The following is a 20,835-nucleotide window of genomic DNA, read 5'->3' as shown; positions in this document are numbered from 1 at the left end:
TCTTTTTACGTACCGCAACTGTCTGCTCATGTTTGAGTAGATAATTAGTTAGAAATTTTGGTGTCAATGAATATACGGTTACCTATCGCTTTTGTTTTAAAAAGCATTCACCAAAATTTTTAAAGCAGTTTTTTCAAGTTAATGCTTTGAAGACTTGCTTAATTGTCTTCAAAGCATTAACTTGAAAAAACTGCTTTAAAAATTTTGACTACTTTCTATTAATATGCTTATATTCTTATTACTATTTACTTTTATGCATATCATTAAGTTGGTGTGGTAAGTATACATAGAGATGACTTCTCCTTTCGGGTGGTCGGCTCTGAATGTATTGCATGCGTCAACCCTCGCCTTGGCCTCGTAACTAAGATAACCTTGGCATCTTATAGCCTTACCTTACCGGAAGATAGATCGCTGCTAAACAGGTTGGCGGCCAAGATTTTTGAGTGATACGGTGGCAATCAGGCTAAACAGGAATTGAGCAGCATGCTAGCACACTTGAATGGATCAAAAGGGTGTTTTGTGGCTCGAACGATGAAAAAGCGGAATCAACCAGGCCCCAAAGGAATCCTCCTTCGGCAATACGCCACGGTTTGGTGCGGCTCCAATGTTTAACGAACTAGCTAAACTTGCAGCTCAGTAGAACCTGGCGTTTTCGACCGCAGCAAGGAATATGGGACTATTTCTGATGAGGGGTAGAAGCGGGTAGCCATTGCTATTTCCTCTGTTTTCATGAAGGTGGTCAGGGGAAATCCTTGGCCACTGCCGCGGTGCAAGAGTTCCGCTTGGCACATCAGTATGGAAGATGTGCCGATGAACGGATCTCCCGATGCGGTCTCGGGCTCTTGTCTAGCTTCCAGTCGAACCCTCCACCCCGGTTGAAATCGAGGAGATGTTGCGTTATTGCAATCCTTCTGTTCTCACCCAAGACCAGAAAGTGAAAAGGCTGGACAGGACTGAAAAGTCACATCGGCAATCTCTGAAACTCCTAAACAAAGAATCTCTCACTCCTCTCAGTGTCTCTAAGAGGCTAAAAGCTATGATTTCGAGAGAGTGATCCTCAGAGTACTCCCCACGAAAGCCAGATCTAATGACACGCTGCCTCCAGTAGGGACGGAAGAGAAGAGCAAAACAGCATTTCTGATTTAAAGACAAGGAGACACAAGCTCTGTGCAGCCAGGAATACAGGTAGAATCAGTACTTGTTTGTTGGTCAGAAATGAACTAAAAGCTTTCTTCTACCTGATTTCAGCAACGTACATGTCATTCCCACTAAGCTGCAAAACTATGCAGGAAAACTCTGGCTTGTCTCAGCCTACATGCGGCAGGACGACGAAGTGGAGCTACCTTCGGATCTCTGAGGAGCGCTCTAGAAGAGGCCAGATGAAGAAGAGCCGGCGTGATAATTGACTCGGATGTCAGCTTTAGGTACTCCGTCGGGGGAAGCTCGGACACAAATGCAAGAAGTGAGCCACTTTTTGAATTTAAATGCAGTGAAAACCTTTCTTTTTGTAATAGAGCTTCCCCACTTTTTTGACTGCTACCAGAACGGAGGTCCTTCAAGTTACACTAGCCTCTATGGATATTATTCCCTTAATTTCGGAATGGAAAGTTCTAGACGATCATTCCCCCTCTGATCACAGAGACGCTCTATTCAGTTTGGATGCTTTACGCCCAGAACGCAGAGCCTATAAAACTTTCAGGAATACAAATTGGGACCTATATTGCAAGAAACTTCGATCAGCTCTTCCAACCGCACCCAACAGAGACTCGATCTTATCACCGTGTGTGGCTCGTCGAGGTCTTCGTGGCTTTGCGTGTAGGACTACTCTTGAGAGCTCCTGTTCTTCGAAAACTCAGAAAGGAAAAAGAAATATCTTTGATGGATATCGGAGCTAACAGAGATCAGATGTTCGAGCAGCAGACCTTTCAACAAACTCCGTAGAATTTACTCTGGAGACGATTGGGTGAAGAAAGCTAAGAGAGCCTGCGAAAGTGTACCTGTCATTAGTCCTCACGGAAAGCTACTCCACTAGCTCATCTATGGAATGCTGATGGTAAATGGACCGTGAGCAGTGAGCAATCGTTGAAGCTACTCCTAGATGATCACTTTACGTCGAACCACTCGGCTGAAGAAGTACCACTGGGGGAGTTTAGAGAGGACTGTTCAGCCTTCTTGGGCCTTTCGGTTGAACGTCACCTGGGTCAATTGAAACCCTTAAAGATTCCTGTCACTTATGGCATTATTCCGGTGCAATTGTAAACTACCGGTAAACGTTTAAGCGCCCAGCATGCCTACAGCAAATTCAAATCGATAAATACCTCTACTCGATGTAGTGTCATGGCAGAAGAGAGCTCATATGCACAAGAAATTTTCTGTAGGCAGCTTTTTCGACGTCGAGGGGGCATTCAGCAATGTGCATTCACAGGCAATGATCAAAGCCTTCGAAAAGTTTGAGGTGAAATCGAACCTCAGCGTTCTTTTCTGTGACAGAACGGTCATAGCGGTGTGGGGTAGTGCACAATGGTGGGATACTTTTCCCATTGCTCTTGGTGATAATGAATTACTTAAGGAACTCGAAGAACGAGCCTGTCGGGTGACAGCCTGCGTAACACGACGTTGCTTTTAGTTTCTTTCTTCTAAGTACCGTCTACGAGCTAACTCACGAGTACCTCAGCGTGGTATCCAAGTAGGCGATAGAAGCGGCTTAGCTGTAAACCAAAGTAAAAAATATAATGGTTTTATTTACTTGGAGGTACAAAATCCCAGATCTCCCCTATTTCCAAGGCTCGCGCCTTAACCTGTTGCTAAGGTAAAATACCTGGAGCTTATTCTTGATAGAAAGCTTCTTTCAGGGAGGTAAGCATTTAATCTAACAGCAGATATTGGCATTGAACTCGTTAACTCTGCGCTCAATGTTAGTCAAGGAACATAATGCTACTTCATCATCAGACTCGTTTGGGTGCCTTTGGCACAGTAGAATTACTGTAAACTAGCTTAGCCGACAAGCTAGTCACCCGTTCCCTGCTCACATCGGAGTAGGTACGAATCGGATCTCCATTGTCATCGTGCGCTCTTGCACTGGACCTATGCACCTCGCGTGCGCTTTGCAGGCGTTGGTCGATGTTCAGCGGCTGTGCGACTACCAGATCCTTCTGGCCTAGAGTAAAACGTAAGAAATCAACTAAACTGTTTGTCCTTAGCCAAGTACATCTTGTATAAATCGTAGGAGTTCTAACTGGAGATTGTCGGCGGACGCAAATTGTAAAAGTTGTATGGAAGAAGATGAGGTGGAAACATGCGGTCATTTTCCCCTCCATTGTCCAGCTTTCACAAGACTGAGGCAGATATATCTCGGCAGTGATATCTCGGACGCTATGTTGGTTTATGAGGTCTTTATGACAAATTTTTATAGGAGTTCTAAGTGCCATAACGGACCGGAGTTAATAGCTGTCCAAGTGAAATCCTCTTTTCACAATCGACCTAGGAGAGAGAATCGAATTAACTTAACATAACCAAAAAAAGAAATCATCCCCAGCGAATTATTTCCATCAAATTTTATTGTAGATATAGTTCTTCACTTAATACCAAGTTTCGATCAAAAATTTTAAGTGATTAGAATACGTAAAATATATTCACCAATCTATACTGTCCTCACTGCTGTTGAAGATTTGTGAAACAACTGCTTTTGCCATTAAAATATTCACATCCTTTAATATTTATTAAAAGAAAAAATTGTAAAGCCATATTGTGTTATAAAAGTGATGATTTAATGGAAATAATGCACGCATTTTTTTTACTTTAAGCGCAAAGCAATCGAACCAGTCAATATGGAGCAAATTCAACAAGGTCTAAGGTTTGACAAAAGTATGTACATAAATATTGGTATTATATGCATTACTAGCGGCCCGAGCCATTTTCGTATGGGTGCACTGCTGATTCTCAATACACTACTGAAAAACTGTGGACGTTATATATTAAAACATAGCGGCCCACTCCGGCTTCGCATGGGTATAAATGGTATGCCTATGTCACTCACTAAAATAATTATTCAAATCGATCCAGTAAATTTGATTTATTCATTATTACCCGTGGCCCGCATGCGTTATATTTTGAGTAAAACAATTCCAGGCAGATGCAACAAAAATAACTTTTTCTGATTATTAAATTCATAAATCCTCATTAATTTGTATTTTGCGCTTAGATTACAGACGAATATTCACTAAGAAATGCGAGCTTTCCATATTCTTTGCGGGACGTATTGTATCAGTCACATAATCGATATTAAAGCCCAAATGCCTTCTTAAGTGAATTTGTATCACATGAGTCTCATCAAAGGACCTCGGTAGAGATGTCCCAATATTATTAACAGGAGTGGGAATATTAAAAACAGGAACTTTTAACAAATATCAAGGACACCCAAAGGACGAATTTTCCTAAAGGACAATCTAGGCATTATTAGCCGTTCTTCAATTGGGTTTAAATCCTATCTATCTTGTGCATCAAAAAAGAGGCTGATGCAGCATTCGGATGACCTTGAGCAATAGTTTTGAAATTATTATTTATTGTACTATGAAAACTTTAATCCGTCACAGCAAGTACATATTTCGGCCGGACCATTCTTTATATTTTCAAAATAAACATTTCTGAGATCTGTTTAATCAGTTTTTTTTACATTATTTTCTCTCCTTAACCTCATTCGTTGGAACTGCCTTTCGTTTTCAATTTGTCGATTGAATAAATTGCCTCCAAGAAGGCGGATCTGACTCTGCTGACGACGTCTCTGTTTCAAAACTTCTTCCCTTTTGCCCCTCGTACTAAGCTGCCGACGTTGTGTTCCTCTGTAACGGTACATATTTTTCCGCCGGGACCCAAGTAACTGAGTATTCCTATATTGTTCTTCTGAGCGAATTTTAGGATTTTGACGTTGACTACTATGTTGAAGAGTTTATTGAATTGTTCGTTTGCTCGCACTGACATATTTTGGAACTAACAAAGCCTGTAATTTGCGCGATTATCTGTATTTTATATTTTCTGAATGTTTCTATCGAAATTGTTTGCTCAAAGAAATTTCATACTTCATAATTTCCTAGTCTAGGTATACTTAAATATTTATAAACAGTTTATCAAAATAGATAAATGAATTATTTTAACATTTACAGTGTTATAGGATTGTCCGTCATGGTTTGGAAAGTATGCTCCCAAGTTCTACTCTGCTTTCAGGGAAATTTTATCCTTGGTCTGGTTCTAATACAATAGGACTAAACTATGTAAAATAAAAAATTTAGCTTTCTTCAATAAAATTAATACTTCACTCCTCAGGTAACTTATTTACGGATACATTAGCAGAATATTACACAATTTTATGTTTATAAGAAATTAGTAATAAGTTTATAAGTACTTAGAGTATCTACCAAGAACACCCTTCTAATCTTTTTACGTACCGCAACTGTCTGCTCATGTTTGAGTAGATAATTAGTTAGAAATTTTGGTGTCAATGAATATACGGTTACCTATCGCTTCTGTTTTAAAAAGCATTCACCAAAATTTTTAAAGCAGTTTTTTCAAGTTAATGCTTTGAAGACAATTAAGCAAATGACTACTTTCTATTAATATGCTTATATTCTTATTACTATTTACTTTTATGCATATCATTAAGTTGGTGTGGTAAGTATACATAGAGATGACTTCTCCTTTCGGGTGGTCGGCTCTGAATGCATTGCATGTGTCAACCCTCGCCTTGGCCTCGTAACTAAGATAACCTTGGCATCTTATAGCCTTACCTTACCGGAAGATAGATCGCTGCTAAACAGGTTGGCGGCCAAGATTTTTGAGTGATACGGTGGCAATCAGGCTAAACAGGAATTGAGCAGCATGCTAGCACACTTGAATGGATCAAAAGGGTGTTTTGTGGCTCGAGCGATGAAAAAGCGGAATCAACCAGGCCCCAAAGGAATCCTCCTTCGGCAATACGCCACGGTTTGGTGCGGCTCCAATGTTTAACGAACTAGCTAAACTTGCAGCTCAGTAGAACCTGGCGTTTTCGACCGCAACAAGGAATATGGGACCATTTCTGATGAGGAGTAGAAGCGGGTAGCCATTGCTATTTCCTCTGTTTTCATGAAGGTGGTCAGGGGAAATCCTTGGCCACTGCCGCGGTGCAAGAGTTCCGCTTGGCACATCAGTATGGAAGATGTGCCGATGAACGGATCTTCCGATGCGGTCTCGGGCTCTTGTCTAGCTTCCAGTCGAACCCTCCACCCCGGTTGAAATCGAGGAGATGTTGCGTTATTGCAATCCTTCTGTTCTCACCCAAGACCAGAAAGTGAAAAGGCTGGACAGGACTGAAAAGTCACATCGGCAATCTCTGAAACTCCTAAACAAAGAATCTCTCACTCCTCTCAGTGTCTCTAAGAGGCCAAAAGCTATGATTTCGAGAGAGTGATCCTCAGAATACTCCCCACGAAAGCCAGATCTAATGACACGCTGCCTCCAGTAGGGACGGAAGAGAAGAGCAAAACGGCATTTCTGATTTAAAGACAAGGAGACACAAGCTCTGTGCAGCCAGTAATACAGGTAGAATCAGTACTTGTTTGTTGGTCAGAAATGAACTAAAAGCTTTCTTCTACCTGATTTCAGCAACGAACATGTCATTCCCACTAAGCTGCAAAACTATGCAGGAAAACTCTGGCTTGTCTCAGCCTACATGCGGCAGGACGACGAAGTGGAGCTACCTTCGGATCTCTGAGGAGCGCTCTAGTAGAGGCCAGATGAAGAAGAGCCGGCGTGATAATTGACTCGGATGTCAGCTTTAGGTACTCCGTCGGGGGAAGCTCGGACACAAATGCAAGAAGTGAGCCACTTTTTGAATTTAAATGCAGTGAAAACCTTTCTTTTTGTAATAGAGCTTCCTCACTTTTTTGACTGCTACCAGAACGGAGGTCCTTCAAGTTACACTAGCCTCTATGGATATTATTCCCTTAATTTCGGAATGGCAAGTTCTAGACGATCATTCCCCCTCTGATCACAGAGACGCTCTATTCAGTTTGGATGCTTTACGCCCAGAACGCAGAACCTATAAAACTTTCAGGAATACAAATTGGGACCTATATTGCAAGAAACTTCGATCAGCTCTTCCAACCGCACCCAACAGAGACTCGATCTTATCACCGTGTGTGGCTCGTCGAGGTCTTCGTGGCTTTGCGTGTAGGACTACTCTTGAGAGCTCCTGTTCTTCGAAAACTCAGAAAGGAAAAAGAAATATCTTTGATGGATATCGGAGCTAACAGAGATCAGATGTTCGAGCAGCAGACCTTTCAACAAACCCCGTAGAATTTACTCTGGAGACGATTGGGTGAAGAAAGCTAAGAGAGCCTGCGAAAGTGTACCTGTCATTAGTCCTCACGGAAAGCTACTCCACTAGCTCATCTATGGAATGCTGATGGTAAATGGACCGTGAGCAGTGAGCAATCGTTGAAGCTACTCCTAGATGATCACTTTACGTCGAACCACTCGGCTGAAGAAGTACCACTGGGGGAGTTTAGAGAGGACTGTTCAGCCTTCTTGGGCCTTTCGGTTGAACGTCACCTGGGTCAATTGAAACCCTTAAAGATTCCTGTCACTTATGGCATTATTCCGGCGCAATTGTAAACTACCGGTAAACGTTTAAGCGCCCAGCATGCCTACAGCAAATTCAAATCGATAAATACCTCTACTCGATGTAGTGTCATGGCAGAAGAGAGCTCATATGCACAAGAAATTTTCTGTAGGCAGCTTTTTCGACGTCGAGGGGGCATTCAGCAATGTGCGTTCACAGGCAATGATCAAAGCCTTCGAAAAGTTTGAGGTGAAATCGAACCTCAGCGTTCTTTTCTGTGACAGAACGGTCATAGCGGTGTGGGGTAGTGCACAATGGTGGGATACTTTTCCCATTGCTCTTGGTGATAATGAACTACTTAAGGAACTCGAAGAACGAGCCTGTCGGGTGACAGCCTGCGTAACACGACGTTGCTTTTAGTTTCTTTCTTCTAAGTACCGTCTACGAGCTAACTCACGAGTACCTCAGCGTGGTATCCAAGTAGGCGATAGAAGCGGCTTAGCTGTAAACCAAAGTAAAAAATATAATGGTTTTATTTACTTTGAGGTACAAAATCCCAGACGTCCCTCTCCCCTATTTCCAAGGCTCGCGCCTTAACCTGTTGCTAAGGTAAAATACCTGGAGCTTATTCTTGATAGAAAGCTTCTTTTAGGGAGGTAAGCATTTAATCTAACAGCAGATATTGGCATTGAACTCGTTAACTCTGCGCTCAATGTTAGTCAAGGAGGGTCTGTCCTCACTTAGATTAACATAATGCTACTTCATCATCAGACTCGTTTGGGTGCCTTTGGCACAGTAGAATTACTGTAAACTAGCTTAGCCGACAAGCTAGTCACCCGTACCCTGCTCACATCGGAGTAGGTACGAATCGGATCTCCATTGTCATCGTGCGCTCTTGCACTGGACCTATGCACCTCGCGTGCGCTTTGCAGGCGTTGGTCGATGTTCAGCGGCTGTGCGACTACCAGATCCTTCTGGCCTAGAGTAAAACGTAAGAAATCAACTAAACTGTTTGTCCTTAGCCAAGTACATCTTGTATAAATCGTAGGAGTTCTAACTGGAGATTGTCGGCGGACGCAAATTGTAAAAGTTGTATGGAAGAAGATGAGGTGGAAACATGCGGTCATTTTCCCCTCCATTGTCCAGCTTTCACAAGACTGAGGCAGATATATCTCGGCAGTGATATCTCGGACGCTATGTTGGTTTATGAGGTCTTTATGACAAATTTTTATAGGAGTTCTAAGTGCCATAACGGACCGGAGTTAATAGCTGTCCAAGTGAAATCCTCTTTTCACAATCGACCTAGGAGAGAGAATCGAATTAACTTAACATAACCAAAAAAAGAAATCATCCCCAGCGAATTATTTCCATCAAATTTTATTGTAGATATAGTTCTTCACTTAATACCAAGTTTCGATCAAAAATTTTAAGTGATTAGAATACGTAAAATATATTCACCAATCTATACTGTCCTCACTGCTGTTGAAGATTTGTGAAACAACTGCTTTTGCCATTAAAATATTCACATCCTTTAATGTTTATTAAAAGAAAAAATTGTAAAGCCATATTGTGTTATAAAAGTGATGATTTAATGGAAGTAATGCACGCATTTTTTTTACTTTAAGCGCAAAGCAATCGAACCAGTCAATATGGAGCAAATTCAACAAGGTCTAAGGTTTGACAAAAGTATGTACATAAATATTGGTATTATATGCATTACTAGCGGCCCGAGCCATTTTCGTACGGGTGCACTGCTGATTCTCAATACACTACTGAAAAACTGTGGACGTTATATATTAAAACATAGCGGCCCACTCCGGCTTCGCACGGGTATAAATGGTATGCCTATGTCACTCACTAAAATAATTATTCAAATCGATCCAGTAAATTTGATTTATTCATTATTACCCGTGGCCCGCATGCGTTATATTTTGAGTAAAACAATTCCAGGCAGATGCAACAAAAATAACTTTTTCTGATTATTAAATTCATAAATCCTCATTAATTTGTATTTTGCGCTTAGATTACAGACGAATATTCACTAAGAAATGCGAGCTTTCCATATTCTTTGCGGGACGTATTGTATCAGTCACATAATCGATATTAAAGCCCAAATGCCTTCTTAAGTGAATTTGTATCACATGAGTCTCATCAAAGGACCTCGGTAGAGATGTCCCAATATTATTAACAGGAGTGGGAATATTAAAAACAGGAACTTTTAACAAATATCAAGGACACCCAAAGGACGAATTTTCCTAAAGGACAATCTAGGCATTATTAGCCGTTCTTCAATTGGGTTTAAATCCTCCAACCAATATAGTATTTCTAAAAATCTATCTTGTGCATCAAAAAAGAGGCTGATGCAGCATTCGGATGACCTTGAGCAATAGTTTTGAAATTATTATTTATTGTACTATGAAAACTTTAATCCGTCACAGCAAGTACATATTTCGGCCGGACCATTCTTTATATTCGTTGGAACTGCCTTTCGTTTTCAATTTGTCGATTGAATAAATTGCCTCCAAGAAGGCGGATCTGACTCTGCTGACGACGTCTCTGTTTCAAAACTTCTTCCCTTTTGCCCCTCGTACTAAGCTGCCGACGTTGTGTTCCTCTGTAACGGTACATATTTTTCCGCCGGGACCCAAGTAACTGAGTATTCCTATATTGTTCTTCTGAGCGAATTTTAGGATTTTGACGTTGGCTACTATGTTGAAGAGTTTATTGAATTGTTCGTTTGCTCGCACTGACATATTTTGGAACTAACAAAGCCTGTAATTTGCGCGATTATCTGTATTTTATATTTTCTGAATGTTTCTATCGAAATTGTTTGCTCAAAGAAATTTCATACTTCATAATTTCCTAGTCTAGGTATACTTAAATATTTATAAACAGTTTATCAAAATAGATAAATGAATTATTTTAACATTTACAGTGTTATAGGATTGTCCGTCATGGTTTGGAAAGTATGCTCCCAAGTTCTACTCTGCTTTCAGGGAAATTTTATCCTTGGTCTGGTTCTAATACAATAGGACTAAACTATGTAAAATAAAAAATTTAGCTTTCTTCAATAAAATTAATACTTCACTCCTCAGGTAACTTATTTACGGATACATTAGCAGAATATTACACAATTTTATGTTTATAAGAAATTAGTAATAAGTTTATAAGTACTTAGAGTATCTACCAAGAACACCCTTCTAATCTTTTTACGTACCGCAACTGTCTGCTCATGTTTGAGTAGATAATTAGTTAGAAATTTTGGTGTCAATGAATATACGGTTACCTATCGCTTCTGTTTTAAAAAGCATTCACCAAAATTTTTAAAGCAGTTTTTTCAAGTTAATGCTTTGAAGACAATTAAGCAAATGACTACTTTCTATTAATATGCTTATATTCTTATTACTATTTACTTTTATGCATATCATTAAGTTGGTGTGGTAAGTATACATAGAGATGACTTCTCCTTTCGGGTGGTCGGCTCTGAATGCATTGCATGCGTCAACCCTCGCCTTGGCCTCGTAACTAAGATAACCTTGGCATCTTATAGCCTTACCTTACCGGAAGATAGATCGCTGCTAAACAGGTTGGCGGCCAAGATTTTTGAGTGATACGGTGGCAATCAGGCTAAACAGGAATTGAGCAGCATGCTAGCACACTTGAATGGATCAAAAGGGTGTTTTGTGGCTCGAACGATGAAAAAGCGGAATCAACCAGGGCCCAAAGGAGTCCTCCTTCGGCAATACGCCACGGTTTGGAGCGGCTCCAATGTTTAACGAACTGGCTAAACTTGCAGCTCAGTAGAACCTGGCGTTTTCGACCGCAGCAAGGAATATGGGACCATTTCTGATGAGGAGTAGAAGCGGGTAGCGATTGCTACTTCCGCTGTTTTCATGAAGGTGGTCAGGGGAAATCCTTGGCCACTGCCGAAGTGCAAGAGTTCCGCTTGGCACATCAGTATGGAAGATGTGCCGATGAACGGATCTCCCGATGCGGTCTCGGGCTCTTGTCTAGCTTCCAGTCGAACCCTCCACCCCAGTTGAAATCGAGGAGATGTTGCGTTATTGCAATCCTTCTGTTCTCACCCAAGACCAGAAAGTGAAAAGGCTGGACAGGACTGAAAAGTCACATCGGCAATCTCTGAAACTCCTAAACAAAGAATCTCTCACTCCTCTCAGTGTCTCTAAGAGGCCAAAAGCTATGATTTCGAGAGAGTGATCCTCAGATACTCCCCACGAAAGCCAGATCTAATGACACGCTGCCTCCAGTAGGGACGGAAGAGAAGAGCAAAACGGCATTTCTGATTTAAAGACAAGGAGACACAAGCTCTGTGCAGCCAGTAATACAGGTAGAATCAGTACTTGTTTGTTGGTCAGAAATGAACTAAAAGCTTTCTTCTACCTGATTTCAGCAACGAACATGTCATTCCCACTAAGCTGCAAAACTATGCAGGAAAACTCTGGCTTGTCTCAGCCTACATGCGGCAGGACGACGAAGTGGAGCTACCTTCGGATCTCTGAGGAGCGCTCTAGTAGAGGCCAGATGAAGAAGAGCCGGCGTGATAATTGACTCGGATGTCAGCTTTAGGTACTCCGTCGGGGGAAGCTCGGACACAAATGCAAGAAGTGAGCCACTTTTTGAATTTAAATGCAGTGAAAACCTTTCTTTTTGTAATAGAGCTTCCTCACTTTTTTGACTGCTACCAGAACGGAGGTCCTTCAAGTTACACTAGCCTCTATGGATATTATTCCCTTAATTTCGGAATGGCAAGTTCTAGACGATCATTCCCCCTCTGATCACAGAGACGCTCTATTCAGTTTGGATGCTTTACGCCCAGAACGCAGAACCTATAAAACTTTCAGGAATACAAATTGGGACCTATATTGCAAGAAACTTCGATCAGCTCTTCCAACCGCACCCAACAGAGACTCGATCTTATCACCGTGTGTGGCTCGTCGAGGTCTTCGTGGCTTTGCGTGTAGGACTACTCTTGAGAGCTCCTGTTCTTCGAAAACTCAGAAAGGAAAAAGAAATATCTTTGATGGATATCGGAGCTAACAGAGATCAGATGTTCGAGCAGCAGACCTTTCAACAAACCCCGTAGAATTTACTCTGGAGACGATTGGGTGAAGAAAGCTAAGAGAGCCTGCGAAAGTGTACCTGTCATTAGTCCTCACGGAAAGCTACTCCACTAGCTCATCTATGGAATGCTGATGGTAAATGGACCGTGAGCAGTGAGCAATCGTTGAAGCTACTCCTAGATGATCACTTTACGTCGAACCACTCGGCTGAAGAAGTACCACTGGGGGAGTTTAGAGAGGACTGTTCAGCCTTCTTGGGCCTTTCGGTTGAACGTCACCTGGGTCAATTGAAACCCTTAAAGATTCCTGTCACTTATGGCATTATTCCGGCGCAATTGTAAACTACCGGTAAACGTTTAAGCGCCCAGCATGCCTACAGCAAATTCAAATCGATAAATACCTCTACTCGATGTAGTGTCATGGCAGAAGAGAGCTCATATGCACAAGAAATTTTCTGTAGGCAGCTTTTTCGACGTCGAGGGGGCATTCAGCAATGTGCGTTCACAGGCAATGATCAAAGCCTTCGAAAAGTTTGAGGTGAAATCGAACCTCAGCGTTCTTTTCTGTGACAGAACGGTCATAGCGGTGTGGGGTAGTGCACAATGGTGGGATACTTTTCCCATTGCTCTTGGTGATAATGAACTACTTAAGGAACTCGAAGAACGAGCCTGTCGGGTGACAGCCTGCGTAACACGACGTTGCTTTTAGTTTCTTTCTTCTAAGTACCGTCTACGAGCTAACTCACGAGTACCTCAGCGTGGTATCCAAGTAGGCGATAGAAGCGGCTTAGCTGTAAACCAAAGTAAAAAATATAATGGTTTTATTTACTTTGAGGTACAAAATCCCAGACGTCCCTCTCCCCTATTTCCAAGGCTCGCGCCTTAACCTGTTGCTAAGGTAAAATACCTGGAGCTTATTCTTGATAGAAAGCTTCTTTTAGGGAGGTAAGCATTTAATCTAACAGCAGATATTGGCATTGAACTCGTTAACTCTGCGCTCAATGTTAGTCAAGGAGGGTCTGTCCTCACTTAGATTAACATAATGCTACTTCATCATCAGACTCGTTTGGGTGCCTTTGGCACAGTAGAATTACTGTAAACTAGCTTAGCCGACAAGCTAGTCACCCGTACCCTGCTCACATCGGAGTAGGTACGAATCGGATCTCCATTGTCATCGTGCGCTCTTGCACTGGACCTATGCACCTCGCGTGCGCTTTGCAGGCGTTGGTCGATGTTCAGCGGCTGTGCGACTACCAGATCCTTCTGGCCTAGAGTAAAACGTAAGAAATCAACTAAACTGTTTGTCCTTAGCCAAGTACATCTTGTATAAATCGTAGGAGTTCTAACTGGAGATTGTCGGCGGACGCAAATTGTAAAAGTTGTATGGAAGAAGATGAGGTGGAAACATGCGGTCATTTTCCCCTCCATTGTCCAGCTTTCACAAGACTGAGGCAGATATATCTCGGCAGTGATATCTCGGACGCTATGTTGGTTTATGAGGTCTTTATGACAAATTTTTATAGGAGTTCTAAGTGCCATAACGGACCGGAGTTAATAGCTGTCCAAGTGAAATCCTCTTTTCACAATCGACCTAGGAGAGAGAATCGAATTAACTTAACATAACCAAAAAAAGAAATCATCCCCAGCGAATTATTTCCATCAAATTTTATTGTAGATATAGTTCTTCACTTAATACCAAGTTTCGATCAAAAATTTTAAGTGATTAGAATACGTAAAATATATTCACCAATCTATACTGTCCTCACTGCTGTTGAAGATTTGTGAAACAACTGCTTTTGCCATTAAAATATTCACATCCTTTAATGTTTATTAAAAGAAAAAATTGTAAAGCCATATTGTGTTATAAAAGTGATGATTTAATGGAAGTAATGCACGCATTTTTTTTACTTTAAGCGCAAAGCAATCGAACCAGTCAATATGGAGCAAATTCAACAAGGTCTAAGGTTTGACAAAAGTATGTACATAAATATTGGTATTATATGCATTACTAGCGGCCCGAGCCATTTTCGTACGGGTGCACTGCTGATTCTCAATACACTACTGAAAAACTGTGGACGTTATATATTAAAACATAGCGGCCCACTCCGGCTTCGCACGGGTATAAATGGTATGCCTATGTCACTCACTAAAATAATTATTCAAATCGATCCAGTAAATTTGATTTATTCATTATTACCCGTGGCCCGCATGCGTTATATTTTGAGTAAAACAATTCCAGGCAGATGCAACAAAAATAACTTTTTCTGATTATTAAATTCATAAATCCTCATTAATTTGTATTTTGCGCTTAGATTACAGACGAATATTCACTAAGAAATGCGAGCTTTCCATATTCTTTGCGGGACGTATTGTATCAGTCACATAATCGATATTAAAGCCCAAATGCCTTCTTAAGTGAATTTGTATCACATGAGTCTCATCAAAGGACCTCGGTAGAGATGTCCCAATATTATTAACAGGAGTGGGAATATTAAAAACAGGAACTTTTAACAAATATCAAGGACACCCAAAGGACGAATTTTCCTAAAGGACAATCTAGGCATTATTAGCCGTTCTTCAATTGGGTTTAAATCCTCCAACCAATATAGTATTTCTAAAAATCTATCTTGTGCATCAAAAAAGAGGCTGATGCAGCATTCGGATGACCTTGAGCAATAGTTTTGAAATTATTATTTATTGTACTATGAAAACTTTAATCCGTCACAGCAAGTACATATTTCGGCCGGACCATTCTTTATATTCGTTGGAACTGCCTTTCGTTTTCAATTTGTCGATTGAATAAATTGCCTCCAAGAAGGCGGATCTGACTCTGCTGACGACGTCTCTGTTTCAAAACTTCTTCCCTTTTGCCCCTCGTACTAAGCTGCCGACGTTGTGTTCCTCTGTAACGGTACATATTTTTCCGCCGGGACCCAAGTAACTGAGTATTCCTATATTGTTCTTCTGAGCGAATTTTAGGATTTTGACGTTGGCTACTATGTTGAAGAGTTTATTGAATTGTTCGTTTGCTCGCACTGACATATTTTGGAACTAACAAAGCCTGTAATTTGCGCGATTATCTGTATTTTATATTTTCTGAATGTTTCTATCGAAATTGTTTGCTCAAAGAAATTTCATACTTCATAATTTCCTAGTCTAGGTATACTTAAATATTTATAAACAGTTTATCAAAATAGATAAATGAATTATTTTAACATTTACAGTGTTATAGGATTGTCCGTCATGGTTTGGAAAGTATGCTCCCAAGTTCTACTCTGCTTTCAGGGAAATTTTATCCTTGGTCTGGTTCTAATACAATAGGACTAAACTATGTAAAATAAAAAATTTAGCTTTCTTCAATAAAATTAATACTTCACTCCTCAGGTAACTTATTTACGGATACATTAGCAGAATATTACACAATTTTATGTTTATAAGAAATTAGTAATAAGTTTATAAGTACTTAGAGTATCTACCAAGAACACCCTTCTAATCTTTTTACGTACCGCAACTGTCTGCTCATGTTTGAGTAGATAATTAGTTAGAAATTTTGGTGTCAATGAATATACGGTTACCTATCGCTTCTGTTTTAAAAAGCATTCACCAAAATTTTTAAAGCAGTTTTTTCAAGTTAATGCTTTGAAGACAATTAAGCAAATGACTACTTTCTATTAATATGCTTATATTCTTATTACTATTTACTTTTATGCATATCATTAAGTTGGTGTGGTAAGTATACATAGAGATGACTTCTCCTTTCGGGTGGTCGGCTCTGAATGCATTGCATGCGTCAACCCTCGCCTTGGCCTCGTAACTAAGATAACCTTGGCATCTTATAGCCTTACCTTACCGGAAGATAGATCGCTGCTAAACAGGTTGGCGGCCAAGATTTTTGAGTGATACGGTGGCAATCAGGCTAAACAGGAATTGAGCAGCATGCTAGCACACTTGAATGGATCAAAAGGGTGTTTTGTGGCTCGAACGATGAAAAAGCGGAATCAACCAGGGCCCAAAGGAATCCTCCTTCGGCAATACGCCACGGTTTGGAGCGGCTCCAATGTTTAACGAACTGGCTAAACTTGCAGCTCAGTAGAACCTGGCGTTTTCGACCGCAGCAAGGAATATGGGACCATTTCTGATGAGGAGTAGAAGCGGGTAGCGATTGCTACTTCCGCTGTTTTCATGAAGGTGGTCAGGGGAAATCCTTGGCCACTGCCGAGGTGCAAGAGTTCCGCTTGGCACATCAGTATGGAAGATGTGCCGATGAACGGATCTCCCGATGCGGTCTCGGGCTCTTGTCTAGCTTCCAGTCGAACCCTCCACCCCAGTTGAAATCGAGGAGATGTTGCGTTATTGCAATCCTTCTGTTCTCACCCAAGACCAGAAAGTGAAAAGGCTGGACAGGACTGAAAAGTCACATCGGCAATCTCTGAAACTCCTAAACAAAGAATCTCTCACTCCTCTCAGTGTCTCTAAGAGGCCAAAAGCTATGATTTCGAGAGAGTGATCCTCAGAATACTCCCCACGAAAGCCAGATCTAATGACACGCTGCCTCCAGTAGGGACGGAAGAGAAGAGCAAAACGGCATTTCTGATTTAAAGACAAGGAGACACAAGCTCTGTGCAGCCAGTAATACAGGTAGAATCAGTACTTGTTTGTTGGTCAGAAATGAACTAAAAGCTTTCTTCTACCTGATTTCAGCAACGAACATGTCATTCCCACTAAGCTGCAAAACTATGCAGGAAAACTCTGGCTTGTCTCAGCCTACATGCGGCAGGACGACGAAGTGGAGCTACCTTCGGATCTCTGAGGAGCGCTCTAGTAGAGGCCAGATGAAGAAGAGCCGGCGTGATAATTGACTCAGATGTCAGCTTTAGGTACTCCGTCGGGGGAAGCTCGGACACAAATGCAAGAAGTGAGCCACTTTTTGAATTTAAATGCAGTGAAAACCTTTCTTTTTGTAATAGAGCTTCCCCACTTTTTTGACTGCTACCAGAACGGAGGTCCTTCAAGTTACACTAGCCTCTATGGATATTATTCCCTTAATTTCGGAATGGAAAGTTCTAGACGATCATTCCCCCTCTGATCACAGAGACGCTCTATTCAGTTTGGATGCTTTACGCCCAGAACGCAGAACCTATAAAACTTTCAGGAATACAAATTGGGACCTATATTGCAAGAAACTTCGATCAGCTCTTCCAACCGCACCCAACAGAGACTCGATCTTATCACCGTGTGTGGCTCGTCGAGGTCTTCGTGGCTTTGCGTGTAGGACTACTCTTGAGAGCTCCTGTTCTTCGAAAACTCAGAAAGGAAAAAGAAATATCTTTGATGGATATCGGAGCTAACAGAGATCAGATGTTCGAGCAGCAGACCTTTCAACAAACCCCGTAGAATTTACTCTGGAGACGATTGGGTGAAGAAAGCTAAGAGAGCCTGCGAAAGTGTACCTGTCATTAGTCCTCACGGCTTAGGCGCATTCTTGGGTAAAAGCTACTCCACTAGCTCATCTATGGAATGCTGATGGTAAATGGACCGTGAGCAGTGAGCAATCGTTGAAGCTACTCCTAGATGATCACTTTACGTCGAACCACTCGGCTGAAGAAGTACCACTGGGGGAGTTTAGAGAGGACTGTTCAGCCTTCTTGGGCCTTTCGGTTGAACGTCACCTGGGTCAATTGAAACCCTTAAAGATTCCTGTCACTTATGGCATTATTCCGGCGCAATTGTAAACTACCGGTAAACGTTTAAGCGCCCAGCATGCCTACAGCAAATTCAAATCGATAAATACCTCTACTCGATGTAGTGTCATGGCAGAAGAGAGCTCATATGCACAAGAAATTTTCTGTAGGCAGCTTTTTCGACGTCGAGGGGGCATTCAGCAATGTGCGTTCACAGGCAATGATCAAAGCCTTCGAAAAGTTTGAGGTGAAATCGAACCTCAGCGTTCTTTTCTGTGACAGAACGGTCATAGCGGTGTGGGGTAGTGCACAATGGTGGGATACTTTTCCCATTGCTCTTGGTGATAATGAATTACTTAAGGAACTCGAAGAACGAGCCTGTCGGGTGACAGCCTGCGTAACACGACGTTGCTTTTAGTTTCTTTCTTCTAAGTACCGTCTACGAGCTAACTCACGAGTACCTCAGCGTGGTATCCAAGTAGGCGATAGAAGCGGCTTAGCTGTAAACCAAAGTAAAAAATATAATGGTTTTATTTACTTGGAGGTACAAAATCCCAGATCTCCCCTATTTCCAAGGCTCACGCCTTAACCTGTTGCTAAGGTAAAATACCTGGAGCTTATTCTTGATAGAAAGCTTCTTTCAGGGAGGTAAGCATTTAATCTAACAGCAGATATTGGCATTGAACTCGTTAACTCTGCGCTCAATGTTAGTCAAGGAACATAATGCTACTTCATCATCAGACTCGTTTGGGTGCCTTTGGCACAGTAGAATTACTGTAAACTAGCTTAGCCGACAAGCTAGTCACCCGTACCCTGCTCACATCGGAGTAGGTACGAATCGGATCTCCATTGTCATCGTGCGCTCTTGCACTGGACCTATGCACCTCGCGTACGCTTTGCAGGCGTTGGTCGATGTTCAGCGGCTGTGCGACTACCAGATCCTTCTGGCCTAGAGTAAAACGTAAGAAATCAACTAAACTGTTTGTCCTTAGCCAAGTACATCTTGTATAAATCGTAGGAGTTTTAACTGGAGATTGTCGGCGGACGCAAATTGTAAAAGTTGTATGGAAGAAGATGAGGTGGAAACATGCGGTCATTTTCCCCTCCATTGTCCAGCTTTCACAAGACTGAGGCAGATATATCTCGGCAGTGATATCTCGGACGCTATGTTGGTTTATGAGGTCTTTATGACAAATTTTTATAGGAGTTCTAAGTGCCATAACGGACCGGAGTTAACAGCTGTCCAAGTGAAATCCTCTTTTCACAATCGACCTAGGAGAGAGAATCGAATTAACTTAACATAACCAAAAAAAGGAATCATCCCCAGCGAATTATTTCCATCAAATTTTAAGTGATTAGAATACGTAAAATATATTCACCAATCTATACTGTCCTCACTGCTGTTGAAGATTTGTGAAACAACTGCTTTTGCCATTAAAATATTCACATCCTTTAATGTTTATTAAAAGAAAAAATTGCAAAGCCATATTGTGTTATAAAAGTGATGATTTAATGGAAATAATGCACGCATTTTTTTTACTTTAAGCGCAAAGCAATCGGACCAGTCAATATGGAGCAAATTCAACAAGGTCTAAGGTTTGACAAAAGTATGTACATAAATATTGGTATTATATGCATTACTAGCGGCCCGAGCCATTTTCGTACGGGTGCACTGCTGATTCTCAATACACTACTGAAAAACTGTGGACGTTATATATTAAAACATAGCGGCCCACTCCGGCTTCGCACGGGTATAAATGGTATGCCTATGTCACTCACTAAAATAATTATTCAAATCGATCCAGTAAATTTGATTTATTCATTATTACCCGTGGCCCGCATACGTTATATTTTGAGTAAAACAATTCCAGGCAGATGCAACAAAAATAACTTTTTCTGATTATTAAATTCATAAATCCTCATTAATTTGTATTTTGCGCTTAGATTACAGACGAATATTCACTAAGAAATGCGAGCTTTCCATATTCTTTGCGGGACGTATTGTATCAGTCACATAATCGATATTAAAGCCCAAATGCCTTCTTAAGTGAATTTGTATCACATGAGTCTCATCAAAGGACCTCGGTAGAGATGTCCCAATATTATTAACAGGAGTGGGAATATTAAAAACAGGAACTTTTAACAAATATCAAGGACACCCAAAGGACGAATTTTCCTAAAGGACAATCTAGGCATTATTAGCCGTTCTTCAATTGGGTTTAAATCCTCCAACCAATATAGTATTTCTAAAAATCTATCTTGTGCATCAAAAAAGAGGTTGATGCAGCATTCGGATGACCTTGAGCAATAGTTTTGAAATTATTATTTATTGTACTATGAAAACTTTAATCCGTCACAGCAAGTACATATTTCGGCCGGACCATTCTTTATATTTTCAAAATAAACATTTCTGAGATCTGTTTAATCAGTTTTTTTTACATTATTTTCTCTCCTTAACCTCATTCGTTGGAACTGCCTTT

General features: G+C 41.1%; 3 long non-coding RNA genes across 3 annotated transcripts; all 3 read left to right on the top strand.

Moving 5' to 3' along the window:
- The first annotated feature begins 232 nt into the window (after window positions 1-232).
- Window positions 233-3,734, top strand: LOC118680849 (uncharacterized). Its single transcript, XR_011395212.1, has 4 exons — window positions 233-1,185; window positions 1,249-1,462; window positions 1,515-3,169; window positions 3,227-3,734. It is a non-coding gene; the product is annotated as an uncharacterized lncRNA (long non-coding RNA).
- A 1,936-nt stretch (window positions 3,735-5,670) lies between these two features.
- LOC138856150 (uncharacterized) lies at window positions 5,671-11,305 on the top strand. Its single transcript, XR_011395211.1, has 4 exons — window positions 5,671-6,573; window positions 6,637-6,850; window positions 6,903-8,585; window positions 8,643-11,305. It is a non-coding gene; the product is annotated as an uncharacterized lncRNA (long non-coding RNA).
- A 478-nt stretch (window positions 11,306-11,783) lies between these two features.
- LOC138856149 (uncharacterized) lies at window positions 11,784-16,899 on the top strand. Its single transcript, XR_011395210.1, has 4 exons — window positions 11,784-11,942; window positions 12,006-12,219; window positions 12,272-13,954; window positions 14,012-16,899. It is a non-coding gene; the product is annotated as an uncharacterized lncRNA (long non-coding RNA).
- The last annotated feature ends 3,936 nt before the right edge of the window (window positions 16,900-20,835 follow it).

Source organism: Bactrocera oleae, chromosome 3 (genome assembly GCF_042242935.1).
Source record: "Bactrocera oleae isolate idBacOlea1 chromosome 3, idBacOlea1, whole genome shotgun sequence".
NCBI classification, from domain to species: domain Eukaryota; kingdom Metazoa; phylum Arthropoda; class Insecta; order Diptera; family Tephritidae; genus Bactrocera; species Bactrocera oleae.
This window is presented reverse-complemented; position numbering and strand designations above follow the sequence as displayed.